The sequence below is a fragment of the Lepidochelys kempii genome, chromosome 5, assembly GCF_965140265.1.
Source record: "Lepidochelys kempii isolate rLepKem1 chromosome 5, rLepKem1.hap2, whole genome shotgun sequence".
NCBI lineage: Eukaryota > Metazoa > Chordata > Testudines > Cheloniidae > Lepidochelys > Lepidochelys kempii.
In genome coordinates, this window is record NC_133260.1 from 55,803,224 (window position 1) to 55,822,759 (window position 19,536).

Genomic DNA, 19,536 nt, shown 5'->3' on the forward strand with positions numbered 1-19,536 from the left:
ATATTTAAACAAAAGCAAGAAATTTTGTTGTATGACTTTGTTGGAGCACGTCATGCCTAGCGTTCGGAGCAGGAGTGAGGCCTCAAGGAATAGGGTCAGAGCTGCAGCTAGTAGCTGGAAGCTGGAGCCAAGGGTAGAGTTGGATGTCAGGAGCTAGATACCAGAGCAGAGAGTCGAGCCAGAGTCAGAAGCCAGAGCCAAGGGTCAAGCCAGAAGTCAGGAACTGGAGTGAGCAGGGTAGCAAGCAAGGAGGGGTTCAAGGCACTGTCCGGACAGAATCAAGATTGGGTGCAGAGCAGGAGCATCAGGAACAAGGCAACACTGGAGCAGGCATAGTGGTGGGCATGAGCACTGAACTACCAGTGAGCTGCTTCTGCTACTGGCTTAAGAGCCAGTCTGCTGGTCTCTCCATGCAATCAGGAGGCATGGCCTCTCAGGCAGCCTGCTGCAGGCCAGCGGTACTGTTGAGACTACCTGGAGACTGGCTGTGCTGCAGTCCCTGACTAGTGACACAGACATGGATTCCATGATAAAGTATTTTAAAAATATTTTTTAATGTTTCTATTTTTCCATCTTATCTTCTGTTCTTCTTTCATGAAAGCCCTGTCCAAAGTCAGTGTGTATCACTCAAACACAAAGGAAGAGGGGTATTTGGTACAGAGGCATACTAGGTAATAATGTAGCATTTTCTTCAAACAAATTTCATGTAGGGCCTAATCCAAAACCCACAGATGTCAATGGGAGTCTTTCCACAAGCTTCAGTAGAGTTTGGATCAGGTCTTCAACAAGGCAGGTTAGCTAAAGAATTAGTGGTGTGGATTAATCCATCTGCAAATGGTAACAATATTTGGAGGTGAAGGTAATTGCCTGCTGCTAATACGATTGTTGGTAGTGTTAATTACATTACTCAGCCAGTCTATTATTTGTAGTGGGATTTTCAAAGCAATCTGCATTGGCCCGACTTTGCAACCTTAATACTCTTTTAACATAGTGTGTGTGCGCGTGGGCACACACGCATAAAACAGGTGTATATTACCATAGCATATCATAATTCTTAAGGTGTATCTGTCTTTGGGAGCATATAATGCATCAATTTATATTTCTGAAAGAGACTTATTTCATACATATTACTACTAGTATAATTATCAACATTATTGAGTTAAGTTAATATTTGTTATTCCATAGATTTAGGACAGTTTACTTCCTTATGAATTTGTTTTTGACAAAGTTATGTAGGTCACCAAAGTTTAACATGTTTCTTTTCCTCAATTCCCCCAAATAGCATCACATGAATGCAACTTCCTGAGTGCTTTTTGCCAACCCCCCCACCCACCAAGGGTGGTATTTTTGAACATTTTTTTTTCCAATATAGCAGCAAAAGAAGCAAGTTATATGGCATGGGGATACATTTTGCATACGGTGTACAGGGAATGACATTCAAGTTCTTGTGAACAATAATGTAAACTGTGCCTACTTCCTGGCACTCAGCTCTGAAAATGTACCCTGCACTGTCAATCTTAGAACAAATGGATTGTCACATTTGTTAACTGCATTCTGCCATGGGCATACAAAAGGGTAGAAGTCCCAGTATAACTCATAGTTTACACAAACATCTCTCAAACGGGGTAATGTTTAAGCACTCTCAACATTGACCTTCTTCTGACCATAGTAAGAAAGGGTCTTAGGTCAAGACTGAAATGAATTTACAGCACCAGATGAATGTCTACATCAGTCACTTGTTCTTGACAAGTAGAAAGCTCTAAAAATCTATCCTTCACAGCAATGGATCATTAAGTTATAAAGAGTCTGCTGCTGAATACAAGAAGGGAGAAATTCAGTCTGGATATTTGCTCTATGTGGATTCTTTTTAGCCACACTAAAAGAATAGAAAAACAACTACTGTAATTCAAAACTTCTTATACATGCTGTTTAATATGTTCTCCTTTTCACTTTCTAGCGAGGAATAAAGTGAAAGCATATTATTGTGGGGAGAGGGGGAAGGGAGGGGGTAACAGGGAAGTGTGTGCTACACATGCTTGCTAATTAGAAAGAACTGTATCCAAAACTGTTTAGCTTCATTTTCAGAAACTTACAAGGATCTTCAAGATGAAAGAGAAAAAAGGAGAAATGGTATGATACATATGTCCACCTGTCATAAATATAAAGGGAAGGGTAAACCACTTTGAAATCCCTCCTGGCCAGGGGAAAGCTCCTCTCACCTGTAAAGGGTTAAGAAGCTAAAGGTAACCTCGCTGGCACCTGACCAAAATGACCAATGAGGAGACAAGATACTTTCAAAAGCTGGGAGGAGGGAGAGAAACAAAGGGTCTGTGTCTGTCTGTATGCTGGTCTTTACCGGGGATAGACCAGGAATGGAGTCTTAGAACTTTAGTAAGTAATCTAGCTAGGTATGTGTTAGATTATGATTTCTTTAAATGGCTGAGAAAAGAATTGTGCTGAATAGAATAACTATTTCTATCTGTGTATCTTTTTTGTAACTTAAGGTTTTGCCTAGAGGGGTTCTCTATGTTTTTGAATCTAATTACCCTGTAAGATATCTACCATCCTGATTTTACAGGGGGGATTTCTTTATTTCTATTTACTTCTATTTTTTATTAAAAGTCTTCTTGTAAAACACTGAATGCTTTTTCATTGTTCTCAGATCCAAGGGTTTGGGTCTGTGGTCACCTATGCAAATTGGTGAGGCTTTTTATCCAACATTTCCCAGGAAAGGGGGGGTGCAAGTGTTGGGAGGATTGTTCATTGTTCTTAAGATCCAAGGGTCTGGGTCTGTAGTCACCTAAGCAAATTGGTGAGGCTTTTTACCAAACCTTGTCCAGGAAGTAGGGTGCAAGGTTTTGGGAAGTATTTTGGGGGGAAGGACGTGTCCAAACAGCTCTTCCCCAGTAACCAGTATTAGTTTGGTGGTGGTAGCGGCCAGTCCAAGGATAACGGGTGTAATATTTTGTACCTTGGGGAAGTTTTGACCTAAGCTGGTAAAGATAAGCTTAGGAGGTTTTTCATGCAGGTCCCCACATCTGTACCCTAGAGTTCAGAGTGGGGGAGGAACTTTGACACCACCAAAGTAATAATACAACATATTTACACACTATCTTAAACTGTTGCAGTGTATAAGGTCAACTACATGTAATGAAAGACAAAACTATTCAGAAAAGTGTTGTTCATCACAAAACAGTGAAGTGTTCAGTGAGGGTCATCCATCCATCTAGTAATTACCTGCACTATCTTTGGGGGGACTTCTTCCAGTTTTTAGTTTTCCTTTCATGGTATTCTGACCCTCTTGTTACTAAATTTTCATGTTACATGCACTAATGCCAGATTTTTCATCCTGCACGGGTACTGTATTTATGTGACAGGTTTCAGAGTAACAGCCGTGTTAGTCTGTATTCGCAAAAGGAAAAGGAGTCCTTGTGACACCTTAGAGACTAACCAATTTATTTGAGCATGAGCTTTCGTGAGCTACAGCTCACTTCATCGGATGCATGCCGTGGAAACTGCAGCAGACTTTATATACACACAGAGAATATGAAAAAATACCTCCTCCCACCCCATTGTCCAGCTGGTAATAGCTTATCTAAAGTGATCATCAGGTGGGCCATTTCCAGCACAAATCCAGGTTTTCTCACCCTCCACCCCCCCACACAAATTCACTCTCCTGCTGGTGATAGCCCATCCAAAGTGACAACTCTTTACACAATGTGCATGATAATAAAGTTGGGCCATTTCCTGCACAAATCCAGGTTCTCTCACCCCCCCTCCCAAAAACCACACACACAAACTCACTATCCTGCTGGTAATAGCTCATCCAAAGTGACCATTCTCCCAACAATGTGCATAATTAAGGTGGGCCATTTCCAGCACAAATCCAGGTTTTCTCACATCCCCCCCACCCCCATACACACACAAACTCTCTCTCCTGCTGGTAATAGCTCATCCAAACTGACCACTCTCCAAGTTTAAATCCAAGTTAAACCAGAACATCTGGGGGGAGGAGGGGGAGGGTAGGAAAAAACAAGAGGAAATAGGCTACCTTGCATAATGACTTAGCCACTCATTGTGTAAAGAGTTGTCACTTTGGATGGGCTATCACCAGCAGGAGAGTGAATTTGTGTGGGGGGGTGGAGGATGAGAAAACCTGGATTTGTGCTGGAAATGGCCCACCTGATGATCACTTTAGATAAGCTATTACCAGCTGGACAATGGGGTGGGAGGAGGTATTTTTTCATATTCTCTGTGTGTATATAAAGTCTGCTGCAGTTTCCACGGCATGCATCTGATGAAGTGAGCTGTAGCTCACGAAAGCTCATGCTCAAATAAATTGGTTAGTCTCTAAGGTGCCACAAGGACTCCTTTTCCTTTTCTGTTTATGTGGTGTCATTAAAAGGATCATTAATGCTAGTGTCAGCATGATGGATCTAGGCCCTAAGGAAACTATACCTGCTAAACCTTTGACTTTATGTTTCAATTCTAATATTTGCTATCATCATCAATAAAATCACAGAGATGCTTTGGAAAAGAAACTCATTATAAATCACTATTTTCTGTCCAATTACCACACTAGCTGCTTCAGCAGTATCAGAACAGATGTAAGCAGGAGCTGTCATTTCCAGTGCCTCAAAAACCTTAAAAGATTCATGTTTAATTGAGAAAGTCATTTGTCCCTGATATCTAAAATGATTTCAATAACAATGAGTCAGAGCTGAGTGCTTAAATATGTAGTAAAAGTAAAAATATAGTGAGAGCATTAGCAATAATAATATGTAATCAGCAACTAACAGTTCAGCTATATCTTGAAGTACTTTAAACACACCAGCAATATGGCAAAATGATCCTACCAGCTCAAACAGTTCACATGCAAAGAGTTCGGAAATGATCTTGCACGTCCTCCTCAGGTATCAGGTCATTATCAAAATGGCATAAACATTTCACATTGCAGACTTTGTGAGACGGAATACAAAATGGGATAATTTATATATATATATATATATATATATAAATTAAGTCTGAAGTTATGACTCTTCCATTCTGTATTTATTGGTTGATTCACTTCCAAACAACCTCCTTGCTGCGGCTAAAGCTAGGTTCCATCTTTTCCATGCAGAGATGCACTAAGTGTGTGTTCAAGGGCGGTGTTGCTACTGGAGTCCCCAGGAGGAATTTTAGCTGACTCAGCAGCACACACCAGAGAAGCGTTTGTGCCACTCTTGGAGAGGATGCAGCATGTACTTTCAAAGGCAGGCCATAGCCCTTCTCATGCTGGTTCTCCCCACCTTCTTTCAAGCAGCTAATGCCCACATGGACACTACCAAGCAGCACATTGTGGCTGGCTCCTGGGTGGTGGCTAGATTTGCTTGAGAGTCAATTTTTTTCTACATGAAAACTCACAGTGGAACTAGTTGATAGCTCACCAGGACCATGCTTTTAATCTTCCCTACCCTAAGTGTATATCTACTCACACAACTGGGTGTTTGTCCATGCATATAGTTGTTCCATAATCTCCCTCCCGTACCCCACTGTCTGCATCTAACCCTCAGAAGCACATATCTGAAGGCGAGCAGAGGGTGAGTAAGCTAGCATGCTTGAGGGGTGTGGGAAGTACATGCCTTAGGCTGCAGCACAGCCACATACCTGTGCCAGTGTGCAGTGTGGACAGGATAAAAGGTGTGTACCAGGTCTCCAGTTTTAATAGCCCTCCACTCACATTCCCGCAACGCACTGAACCCTTTTCTTTCTAACCAAATGCATAAAGGGGCCTGTCCCCATATTTTCACCAGTGGTAGTGAGCTGCACTAACCACATCAGAACAGATTTCTGCTGCACTCTTTTGATCAGTACAGGGAACATGGATCCTGCTTTAAGGGCAGCTGCCTGCCCTGCTGACCACATGCAGCTGTGATCGAAGTACACCATCCTCCACAGCTTCTCCCACAGCAGCAAGAATATTCACCTGTGCCAGTAAATTTCACTGAGGCTGGAGGAGGCGGACATTCACCAGCCTCCAGCCCAGTGCTGGGAACTCATCAAGCGCGTGAGGTTCCTGTGCAGGAGAGCAAAGGACTCCAATAGTCACTCTGGGAGGACTCTTCATACATGCTCCTTGTATGACAAACTGGACTAAGTGCTCTCCAGGAAACCCTGGGCAGATGCTGAAATGGCTCAGGATCCCTCTCTTCAATCCTGCTGGCTTCATTGTCCAGTGGGATGCAATGAGGGCCACGACAAGGAAGCAGCAGAGACCATAGAGGAGGCCCTGGAAAACTCAGAGATCAAGAAACGTATGATTTTGCATGTCTACTCAGAGGATCTGTTTGAGGGAGCCTCGTGAGCTGAGCTGTGACAGAAACCAGAATCTGAGGCTGGTAAGTTACAGTGGAGCTCCCTTCTTCCCCACCAATATCCCCTTTTGCTCTGGTGCTACATGCCTGATTTTAAGCTGAGCTCCTCCTCCACTTCAACCCTCAAATGGTCCTCATGCAAGACACGGTTATAAATCAATGATTTTATAGATTTCCAATGAGCTACTATTATGCATTTGGCAGAAGCTCTGTCTGAAAAAACAACAACAACAGACTATTAATGAAAAATTATTGTGCTCCTGTGTCTGTGCATTTCTCATCCAGCATGCAGACAGCAATGGTCCCACAGCTGCATGGTCCAGGGAAAGGGAGAGGACTATTTTAGAAAAGTCCTGGTTGAGGATGGGACAGTTGTAGAAGACCTACAGTCAGTAACAGCTTTCTTTTGTCCTTTGGCAGATTACAGTTTCAGTACTTCTCCCACCACTCCCAATTTTACCATCCCCTTACAAGCAGGAGCTATGCAAAATGGGAGAAGTGGAGTTCAGGTGGCGGGGGGAGTGGAAGGGGGGAAGGCTAGGTATGGAAAGACAAAGGGAATGCTTTGGTTGAGAAAAAGTTAGTCACAGCTTTCCTTTCTCCCTTGGAAGATTATAAAACGTTTACCATCACTGTCCCTGGTGTCTGTCCTCTCTCTGCACCAAGCCATGCTGCACAAGCTCAGGGGAACTGAGGTGAGAGAAGGATTGGTCTGGCAGTTGCTAAGCACAGTGCAATGTCCCTTTACAGGGGAGCAGAGAGGGGCTTGTAGTGCTGATCTGAAACTTCAGGGAACCAAATAAAGTTATAGAATCATGGAAATGTAAGGTTGGAAGAGACCTCAATAAATCATCAAGTCCAGCTCCATGTACTGCCACAACACCAAATAAACCTAGACCATCCCTTACCGGTGTTTTTAAAAACTTCCAATGATGGATTCCACAATCTCCCTTGAAAGCCTATTCAAGAGCTTAACTACCCTTATAGTTAGAAAGTTTTATCTAATATCTATCCAAAGTCTCCCCTGCTGCGGGTTAAGCCCATTATTTCTTGGCCTACCTTCAGTGGACATGGAGAACTATTGATCATTTTTCTCTTAAAAAACAGCCCTTTGCATATTTGAAGGCATATCAGGTCACCCCTCAGTCTTCTTGTCTCAAGACCAAACATGTCCAGTTTTTTTAACCTTTCCTCATAGGTCAGATTTTCTAAATCTTTTTTTGCTACTGTCCTCTGACTCTCTCCAATTTCTCCACATCTTTCCTAAAGTGTGGCACCCAGAATTGCACACAATACTTCAGCTGGGGCCTCACCCAGTGTCAAATAGGGCAGGACAATTATCTCCTGTGTCTTACATTTGACACATCTTTTAATACATCCCAGAATGATATTGGCCTTTTTCACAACTGTATCACATTATTGACATATATTCAATTTGTGGTCCACTATAACCCCAAGATCCTTTTCAGCAGTACTATCACGTAGCCAGTTATTCCCCATTTTGTAGATGTGCATTTGATTTTTCCTTCCTAAGTAAATTGCTTTGCATTTGTCTTTACTGGATTTTATCTTATTGAATTCAGACCAACTCTCTAATTTCTCAAGGTTGTTTTGAATTCTAGTCCTGTCCTCTTCCTCCAAAAATGCTTGGTATCCCGCCCAGCTTGGTGTCATCAGCAAATTTTATAAGAATACTCACCACTCCATTATCCAACTCATTAATGAAAATATTGAATAGAAATGGACCCTGAATTGACCCCCTCCAGGACATCGCTAGATAGGACATTCCATTTTGACAGCAAACCATGCCTATCTACTCTTTGAGTATGCTTTTTCAACCAGTTGTGAATCCATTTTATAGTAATTTCGTCTAGACCACATTTCCCTAGTTTGTGGTGTGTCTTTTTCTTCCCTATTTCATCATTGTTAGGAAGGCACAAAGGCAGGATTTTCTGGTAATGTCAGGGGGAATGTGCGGTCCTCATGGTCACATCTCACTTTGCATGGACACTCTGTATGCTAGCTGATGATATTGTCAATGTCCAGTTGAATTCCTTCCCAGTCCTGTAAGCATATTTCAGCAAATTTCTGGTATAGCAGAAACTCCAGCTAGTTCTTGAGATTCAATGGCAGTGCAAATCTGCTTGGTCCTCCTTAATAGGTGATCAAATCCCTCCATTCAGCAAGAGATGACCATTAGCAGAATCATGTTTCTGGCATAGATTGCTGGATCTCCTCCACAGGACTGGTACCTTGAAAATTGCTATGTTCTTCAATGTTGGCCAGTCTTTAAAGAAGAAATTTCAGGCTGGTAACAGTGTCAGGTGCTGCCTCCTGATAGTCATGCCTAGTGGTTGGAGTGAACATCAAATCCAGATGTAGGGTCAGGACTGGTCCAAGGCCAGTGCTAGAACCAGGATCCAAGGACAGACCAGGGTCATAACTGAGAACAGAGTCTGTAATTAAGCCAGAATCAGTACCATATCTGGAGTCTAGGTACAGGCCAATGGTCGAAACTGCGTGGTCAGAGTCTGAGGGTCCAGGAGCAGAGGTAGGGCTGCAGTGGGTCAGTAACAGGGCTGGAGCTGGTCAGTAACAGGGCTGGAGCCAGGTCAGAGTACAGTAAGGACAAGGCTGGAACAGACTGGAATGGGGCTCAGGCAAGGCAGGTACAGGATCAGGAAGTGGATTAAAAGCAGTCTGGGAGTCTAGAGAGTCTCCAAATGTTGGCCAGACTTTAAAGAAAAAATTGCTAGTTGGTAATATAGTGTGTCAGGAACAGTCAGTATGGATTCACCAAGGGAAGGTCATGCCTGACTAATCTAATCGCCTTCTATGATGAGATTACTGGTTCTGTGGATGAAGTGAAAGCAGTGGATGTATTGTTTCTTGACTTTAGCAAAGCTTTTGACACAGTCTCTCACAGTATTCTTGTCAGCAAGTTAAAGAAGTATGGGCTGGATGAATGCACTATAAGGTGGGTAGAAAGTTGGCTAGGTTGTCGGGCTCAACGGGTAGTGATCAATGGCTCCATGTCTAGTTGGCAGCCGGTATCAAGTGGAGTGTCCCAAGGGTTGTTCCTGGGGCCGGTTTTGTTCAATATCTTCATAAATGATCTGGAGGATGGTGTGGATTGCACTCTCAGCAAATTTGCGGATGATACTAAACTAGTGGTAGATACGCTGGAGGGCAGGGATAGGATACAGAGGGACCTAGACAAATTGGAGGATTGGGCCAAAAGAAATCTGATGAGGTTCAACAAGGATAAGTGCAGGGTCCTGCACTTAGGACGGAAGAATCCAATGCACTGCTACAGACTAGGGACCAAATGGCTAGGCAGCAGTTCTGCGGAAAAGGACCTAGGGGTGACAGTGGACGAGAAGCTGGATGTGATTTAACAGTGTGCCCTTGTTGCCAAGAAGGCCAATGGCATTTTGGGATGTATAAGTAGGGGCATAGCCAGCAGATCGAGGGACGTGATCGTTCCCCTCTATTCGATATTGGTGAGGCCTCATCTGGAGTACTGTGTCCAGTTTTGGGCCCCGCACTACAAGAAGGATGTGGAAAAATTGGAGAGAGTCCAGAGAAGGACAACAAAAATGATTAGGGGTCTGGAACACATGACTTATGAGGAGAGGCTGAGGGAACTGGGATTGTTTAGTCTACAGAAGAGAAGAATGAGGGGGGATTTGATAGCTGCTTTCAACTACCTGAGAGGTGGTTCCAAAGAGGATGGTTCTAGACTATTCTCAGTGGTAGAAGAGGACAGAACAAGGAGTAATGGTCTCAAGTTGCAGTGGGGGAGGTTTAGGTTGGATATTAGGAAAAACTTTTTCACTAGGAGGGTGGTGAAACACTGGAATGCGTTACCTAGGGAGGTGGTAGAATCTCCTTCCTTAGAAGTTTTTAAGGTCAGGCTTGACAAAGCCCTGGCTGGGATGATTTAATTGGGGATTGGTCCTGCTTTGAGCAGGGGTTTGGACTAGATGACCTCCTGAGGTCCCTTCCAACCCTGATATTCTATGATTCTATGTGTCAAGTGCTGCATCCCAATAGTCAGGCCTAACAGTTTGAGTGGAGATCAAAGTCGGATGCAGCGATGAGCCTAGTGGTCTGTTAGGATATGCTGAGAGCTCACTAATGAGACCCTAGCCTGTTATCTTTTGAACCCCATATGCTTTAGGATCCCTTGACAAGGGGGCTGGCTTAACTAGGGGTCTGTTCATGAGCCAAGCTAGGAGCTGGTATTCTGGGTCTCCCAAAATAATGATTAGCACAGACACACCATAGAGAACCATACTGTTTCTGGGGCATAAAGTCCCTTCTGCCCCCTTCAAATGCAATGCCAGTCTCCTCAGTACCCTGATGTCATGAACCTTTCCTATGCTGGTATTCATGAATCTGCCTCTGTGGCCCACTAAGCCTTACAGAAAGAGTGAATAGTAACCTTTACCTTTCACGATCACTTGCAAAGTGGCATGTGGATGTCATTTATGTCGTAGAGCAATTCAAAAGCAATTCATCCTCTCAAATACAGCTATTATTTCTGGAACTTTTCTTATGGTGTTAAGTACTCTTGGGTATATCTCAGTGTTAATTGCCTCGCAAACCTTTGCAGCCATGACCCCCAACAGTGGATTTTCCAATCCCAAAGTGGTTTGCAATGGACCTATAGCTGTCAGCTTCCACAAGACAATAGTTACCTGCTTCTGAACTGGGATAACGTCCCTGAATTAAGTATTCCATGCTGGAGGTTTGGTGCTCCAGGAAGGTCTGTTACCTCGTTCAGAAATTCTGAAGCCATTGCCAGTCATTCCAGATTTTCAAAGTGATATGATTCCACCACAGTGTGCTAGATTTACCACATCAGAAGTGAAAGGCCACCCATGACTATACCATGGCAATCTCAGCATTCACCATATCTGTACCACAGAAGCTGAATGAATTGTTTTGTACCCTCAAGGTCAGCCATATCTGACATGTCAGAAAGCTCTGTTCAAATTCCATCTGGCATTTCACGGATTGACTTCCCCCCACCCCCATCCCTGAATAAACATTTCTCCTGCAATAAGGAGCAGAACCACAGCAGCAGCAACAGCAGCCCATAACTCCATGTCTTCCACACAGTTTGGCAGGAGGAAGATGTGAACAGGAACTGCCATCGACAAACATGTGACGGCAGGGTACAGTACCAACAACACACAGCAAAGCAGTTCCTCAAGTGTTTCCTTGTGATGCACAGAATCCTTGGATACTGCCCCTGGAATGGTAGCACTAGTGTCATGTTACAACAGTGGCAGTGTGGACACAGGTATACATGTGTACACAGAGCTATACCCATGTCCATCATAATATATGTGGAAACTTGACTTGCGTATAGGGAACATGCAAGAGTATGTAACTGGCCAAGTAACCACACAAGTGTGCCAGCATACACATAGCCTGAGACCAGACTTTCCCTACTAGCACCCGTACCCTACATTTGCATTTTGCAGTCCTCCGGACAAGTGGTGGTAAGTCTTTGGTTGTAGCTAGCTGGCCACCTTCTGCAGTCTTCTGTGAGTAGGTGACTAGCCTGCCTTTCTGTCAGCCTTGTTGAAGGCTAGACAGCCTCCATGCTCCCACTGTTCCTGCTCCTAGAGAAAGCTTGTGTGTGGAGTGCTAGAATAATAGGACCCACTATCCCATCAACAATTCACCATAGCACTTGAGAGTCTTCCAAGTAAAACTGATATAACTTAGCTTTTCAAAGCAGGTTCCAGATTTTTCCCCAATTGTTCTTTGAGGTGCCAAGAACATTGTTGATACTCATGAAGAAAATAAAGTGTATGTTAGCTATTGGTTCCTTTTTTATTGCTGATGTAGCTGTCAGTTTAACAGAATGTGGTTTTATTTTTACATGAACACTGGACTTCTCTCTAAGAGATACCAGTTCTTTACACATTACTCCCTGTTCTTCAGAAAGTAAAATGATTTAGCTCATCTTTTGAATATGTTGACTTATTGTCTTCCCCCTTTTATCAAAGTTTAAAGGAGACAATTTAAAATCAATACAAGAGGTAGAGAAGGAACAAATGGCATATCATTTTGGCTGAATGACAAACAAAAGCTCAGTGCACTTGGATAAGAAATTCAATCTGTGACCTTGAAAAAATTCTTTGTCCAAAATCTAGAGGGAGGCTCTTTTTACAACGGTCACTGTCCCTGGTAGTGTTAGTTCTTAACCTATAGTTTATTTCTATTTCTAAATAACTGAACCCTGTAATTTTTTCTGAACACTGGGGGTATTGATGGGAGTAAACAACTAGGCAATATTAGAGAGATAAGGTGGGTGAGGGAATATCTTCTATTGGACTAACTTCTCTTGATGAGCGAGACAAGCTTTTGAGCTACACAGAGCTCTTCTTCTGGGAAAGGTCAGACTATGTCTATGCTGTGCATCTTACAGCAGCACCACTGTAAGGTACACAGTGTAGCCACTCTTTGCTGGCAGGAGAGAGCTCTCCTGCTGCAAAATAAAACCACCCCCACCAAGGGGGTGGGAACTTTGTTGGCAGGAGAGCATCTCCCGCTGACAAAGCGCTGTCTGCACTGGTGCTTTTAGTCAGTAAAACTTTTGTCGCTCAAGGGGGTGTTTTTTTCACACCCCTGACAGACAAAAGTTTTACCAACCCAAGTGCAGTGTAGACATAGCTTTAAAGTGTCACAGCTAAACACAAGGTGGAACAGACTGTTTAGCTTAAGCAGTTAGCACATATTCTAAGGGACTGTACAAGCTGAAGGTTCAGAAGGCCAGTTAACACCCCTGACAACAAGGGGAGTTAGGCAGTTACAGATTGTTGTAATAAGCCATAAATCCAGTGTTTTTTATTAAGACCATGTTTTTTACCATCTAGCAAAGTTCTGACTTTAAACTTTGAGGGTCAGATTTTGAAAGTGTTGTATAGGTTTCCTTTAAGGGTGAGGACTGATGGGTCAGCTACAGAGTGATTGGTTTTTGAAAAGTGTTCACCTACAGGTGATAGGGTGTTCTTGACACACATATTAAAATGATAACATGATAAAAGACAAAAACATAAAAGGTGTTACCTCACCCACCTTGTCTCTCTAATATCCTAGGACTGACACAATGACAACACTGCATACAACTAGTCAGTATGGCAAATCCTCCTTCCTTCTCTTCTTGGAGGAGTTTTATTATAGTAGCTTTTTTTTTTTTGTATTAGAACAGACACAGTAATAAGCTGACAAATTAAATTTTGAAAGTCACATCCACTTATTCCTACACGAAGTAGTCATGGATCAAAGGCATTTCAACTAATGGGTCACACTGCAGTATCAATTTTTAAGCAGAATTCCCTACTGAGATCAATAGGGAGCTTTGCTTAAAAACTGATGGTAAGTTGTAGTGACATATTGACGTTAGGTAATATTTTCATCAGGCATCTGTTTATGTTCAACAACCGTCATGCAATGAGACCTCCCACTGACTAATGACATTGCCCTCCAATGAATAAGGATTGCAGGTTTAGACCCTAAACTAATAACAAATTTTAAATGAATGACAGTTTTATACAAGTAAAGCAGTTTCAATTAATATTAACATGAAGTGGATATAATAACTTGGAAATAATGCTAATTTTGGATAATTCTACGGCTACAAACTTGTTAGAATGATAAATGGATACAAATAAATGATGGGAAAAATAGGTATTCTTCTGTACACACCATTATTGAAACAGGTTAGGTGCTGAACAGTCTAGAAATCCAAATACCGATCCATCTTTCTGTTCACTATCATCAGTATCCATCTCACATAGTGTATCTTATTTTCCTGTCTTTGTTATGTCAGCAGCAGCAAATTGATCATGGACTGCAGGGTACTATAGGCTGCTGGGTAAATAATCACTCTGCCAGAAGTACAGAATCATTCCAAGCATATTTCATGGAGGGTGGCAGGATGATAGTGATTGTAAAGCTTCTTGTACCTGCTTCTTGCAAATTTCCTCTAAACAGTACGTGTGTGTGGATTCCTCCCAGCAAAACACACCACAGGCGGATCTCTGAGGGTATAATTAAGTCTAAAAATAACCATTGCTGAGAGTATGTCAAGAAAATTCCCATTTCATGCAGGTGTACACTAGCACACAAGAGGCTGTAGGTCAGGGAAGGTTGCGGGAACAGATAGATAGTAAGTGGAAAACAAACAAGAAAAGAACAAACATGCAGTTGGAGCTTCTGACTTTCTACAGGAAATACCTTGCTAAGAGATGGGAATATATATATATATATATATATATATATATATATATATATATATATATATATGAGCAAAAGTTCTTTCAGTTTATTTGTTTTTGAGGAAGTTACACTGACCAACTAAGTGAATCATTTTTCATCCGTTTGATGACCGATGTGACAGAAGTGGATTGCTAATACTGTTGGTAATGACAATATATTTATATAAAAAATACAGTAATGGAAGAACAGACGTTTAAGATAATAGACATTTAAGATAATAGAAATAGAAATAAATTCTGCTGTCCCAGACTTCATTCAAATGCCTAGCAGCTCAAAAGGAAATAATTCTGACTTTCAACTTCTCCATTTTATTGGCTTTATTTTGATTGTAGCAAGCCCTCTTATCTTTGGAGAAGATGCCAGTTCTGCTGAGAAAGTGTTAAGTAGGTTCTTCTGACACTGTGACAAGTGGTAGGAATGGATGTGAACTGAGCAACCCTGAGGTGGGAACTGTAGGAGCAACAAAGCTTGGGGTGGAAAGGTTTGAGTAAACTTTTGTGTTATTTTAAATCAGGTGTACTGGTTCTTTAAGGCAGGGATGGCAAGCACAACCCCATTCCCGGGGCACACAAACTTATGAGGCTAGGAAGGCTGCCAGCTAAGAGGATGGAAGCAGTCTCATGGAGAAAGTAAAGGGATTGGGAAGCAAATCCAAACTGCTGCCTCTGCTAAGGGCCAGGTACTGTCGTTCCTAGGTGCAAGGAGGACTACATAAGCATAGTCAAGAAGCATATAATATGGCATATGATGTCCTTTCTCTGGGACAAGTCAGGTGGGAAGAAGTCTTCCCTGACCAAAAGATACCCCTCATAATTGTTTCACTTTTATAGAACTCTGGAGTTGATCTATCCATCATTTGCAAGAATCCAAGCCATGAAATTCTTCACCAGGCTCCCACACAAAACTGCAGTGTGCTGGGGAGAGATGAATCAAGTTTCAAACTTCTAGGCCTGCTCATATGTTTTGTACCTTTCCCTTCACTTTGTCGCATGAAGGATAGGACAAATCCATTATATTTTCTGATAATAATTTACTCATCCAGACCATGATTTCACTTCATCCTTCCATCCTGGCTAGATTTCCCTACATTACTGGAGAAACTGGGCTCAACAGCCAAATGCAGAGAGAGCAAAAAGGCAACTCCAGCAGTAATGACTCTCTTATGAGTGCAGGTCTACAGTCAGGGAATCCTTGAAATAATTAGGTTTTTAGGAACAAGCAGTTAAATTGCTTTTATGCTGACAAAATTCAACCAATAAATCCTACAATAGAGTTTGAGATTTTTTTTTAAACAACAAAGCCAAGAAATAAAAATTCCCTTTCCAGAATTAAGCTTTAGTAGTGTTGACAGTACTAAAACATATATGTCAGCAATGAATTGTCTACCCTAGAGTTTCCAGACAACGGGAGTTTAGCACAGCATTGCCAACGCTTGCTATTTTATCTTTGTTTTTCTTAAAGCCCCTGCTCCTGGAGGAGTCCTGTAATTAAATGGGGCGGGGGGGGGGGGGGGGGTGGAGGGTATGAAATTAAGTGAGCTTCTAGCCCTCAGTTTACAAGAGAAAATGTCAAACAAAAAAAAAGTGAACCTTATAGATTCAGAAACCAGAAGACTAATAAAAAAGGTTTTAAATCTCACAGTGTTTGGTCTGGCTAGAAAATCGAATTGAAAGGGCTGCTATTAGGAAGATGGGTATGAAGGTGTGCTTTGAAACTGAAGTAACTCCCTGAAGAGCTGAAGAAGAGCTCTAAGTAGCTCAAAAGCTTGTCTTCCACCAGCAGAAGTTGGTCCTATAAAAGATATCACCTCACCCACCTTGTCTCTCTTTAAATCCCTGGAAATACTCAGAACTAATATTATAATGCCTTGGATTAAATCTCAGATAAAAACATAAGCAAAGCACAATTTTTATCCAGGATAGCACTAGATTCCCAAAGGACGTAGGCACCTACAGTGGGAGTTAGGCACCTGAGTCCCAGCTTTAGGCACCACTGGTATTCAGAAATCCCCGCTCAGCTGCCGCCTAACCCTGTAGAGATCTACATTTCTTCAGTGCCTAAGTTTTTGCCATGAAAGTTCCCTAGGCACCTATGTTTCTGCCTCTGACCACAAACACTGCTTCCTCCTCTAGGTGTCTAGACCCATAAGGCACAGACCAATTCATGAAGATACGTGGAAGATAGGTATTCCTCTGCCCAATTTGCATGTGGGGCCGAATCCAGTAGGCATGCTCAGAGGCCACCTAGCTCTACACAAAATGAATATGGAGGAGTTGAAGGTGTTTCTTGTAGTTGGCAGCAGTGGATCTCCCTCATAACTCTTTGCCCAGTGCTTAGAGTACTCAGCAGAGATGTGGGAGTTCAAGTCCAAGCCCCCCTCTACCTGATAAGAAGGGCTTTTAATAGGGGTCTGTCCTCTCACAGGAGAGTGCCCTAACCACTGGACTCTGAGTATTCTGATGTGGGGTTCCTATTAGTCTCGCTAGTTGAAACTGTTCCACTGTGGATTAATAATTAGTCATTGAAGCAGAATAGTCATTGAAGCAGAGAGAGAGAGAGAGACTGAGAATGACTCTAGAACTTGGTGGTAGGACACCCACCTGGGAGGTGGAAGACCAAGGAAGGGAACTTGAACTGGGGGTCTCCCACATTCTGGATGAGTACCCTAACTGCTGGGCTAAAAGTTATGAGGGAGATCTGCTGCTGCCAACTGCAAGAAACAAGTTTGGCTCCTGACTCCAGGAGAGGGTTCCTGGCTGTGAACCCAAGCAGAGATAGGGGTCTAACTCTGAAGGAGACAGACCTGAGCACATTCCTAGGCAACTTTCATTGAGTTGGGGGCTATCTAAGCTAGCCAGTGTGCTGGCTTTTGTGAATCACATTCTTAAGTCATAATGCCTAAGTCCCTTTGTGAATCTAGCCCATAGTACAGTGATGGGCAACCTGGGGCCCGCGGGCCACATGTGGTCCATCAGGGTAATCTGATTGTGGGCCATGAGACATTTTTCAGACTTTGACTATCCACAGGCAGCTCCCTGTCCCCATAGCTTGTCAACAAGGGTGCCAACTGATGCCAATTGTGATGGTGATTTTTGGGATGCGGACCCTTAAGAACTACTAATTCTATCAATTCTATTTATTATAGGTCACTAAAAATTGCGTTCATTTACTACTTGTTGTACTGTATTCAGGCCATTGACCTCTACAGGAGCTGTAGTCCATTACCTGTCCTAGGAGCCATCCAGTCCCTAGGAGTTTGTATATTATATGCTGACTAATATAGATTATCATTTAGAGTTCCAGGAGGCAGATCAGGGCAAGGGGAGAAAAAGAGGACGAACTTTATTGAATTCTCTTTTTCCTTTCAAACTAAAAGTTGGAAGTGTTGGAATCTAGCTATCAGCTCAGGTAAAAGATAGCTTAATCTTCCCCTGAAGTTTTCACCCACCCTATCTCCTTTCTCGATCACTGTGAACAAAGCCAGCATCCTGCCTGTTACTCAGGCCTCCAATTTGGGCAACATCTTCACCTCAGCCTGTATAGGAGGACCAAGAGAAGTCCATCTCTAAATCTTGCCAGTTCTTACAGCTTACAATCTCTAAGATATGGCCTTTTCTATCCCTCCACATGCCTAAACATTCTTATCCAGGCTTTCAACGCCATATGTTTTCATTACAACATCCTTTTCTCTAGCCTTGACAAATGAAAACTTGTCGAGTCCATATCCATTCAGTATGCTGCTACAAAAATCATTTTCCTAACCCACTGCTTCAACCATGTCACCCCTCTCTTTTTATCACTCCGCTGACTCCCCTTTCTCTGTTGCATCAAACACAAGCTACTTGTTTTCACTTTCAAGGCCCTTCACAGCTTCCCTCCAGCCTTACTATCATCTCTCAGTTAGCACTGAGAGGTTCTCTCTCACTTCCAATCGGCTGCTGATGCCACCCTCCATCACTCATTTGTTAAAATTTTCAAACAAGTATATTCATGATTTCTCCCAGGCTGCCCCTCATGCTTTGGAGTAGTTCCCCGTTAACATCTGCGAAGCTACTTCATTATCCTCCTTCAAAACCCTCTCTAAAATCTTCCTCTGCCATGATGCCTACAAAAAAAACTTAACAGCTAAGCCACTGCCTATCATGTGGTCCAATGTTGTTGCATTGTTTTCTTGTATCCCCCTCCTCCTCCTTTGTCAGTATCCATCTGTTGTCTCTTGTCTTATACTTAACCTCTTTGGTGAAGGAACCATTTTGTTCTGTGTTTGTATAACACCTAGCACAATGGGGTCCTAGTGCGAAACTAGGCCTCCTAAGAGGTGTTATGGTACATTATTATTTATATTATCATTAAAAATCCACCATCATGCCCGCATTACCCAGCACAGGTATTGCCTGTTGACCCTTCAGCTTGGGGAAAACTTGATTCATTGATTTAGCTCATTTTTCTTTAGCAAAGAGCAATATCACTTCCCTCTGTCAGGCAGTTACACAAAAGCATGTACAAAAGTCCTGGGTAAGCAGAGAAGCACAATGTTTGAGTACATTAAAGAGCCAATAAATAATCACAGTGTGACTGCTAATGCTTCATGCTAGTGGTACTCAGAAATTAAGGAAAAGGGTGAGGCAATGCAAATGGCAGTGACACAGGGCACTCAGAACAGGAATCTTTGCTTTATTTTCCATACTGATGCTTAGCACTTATTGCTTGTCCTTTTCTCTTCCCTTTTTGTATTTGTGTGAATCCAAATGTTGTCTTTCCAGTCCAATCCTACATTAGGACCTATCAGATGATGCTGACATCTCCTGCTAAAACAACTGGTGATAAGGCAGCAGAGTCAGATAGACACATCAAAACTCCTTATAAATCAAGGTATCTG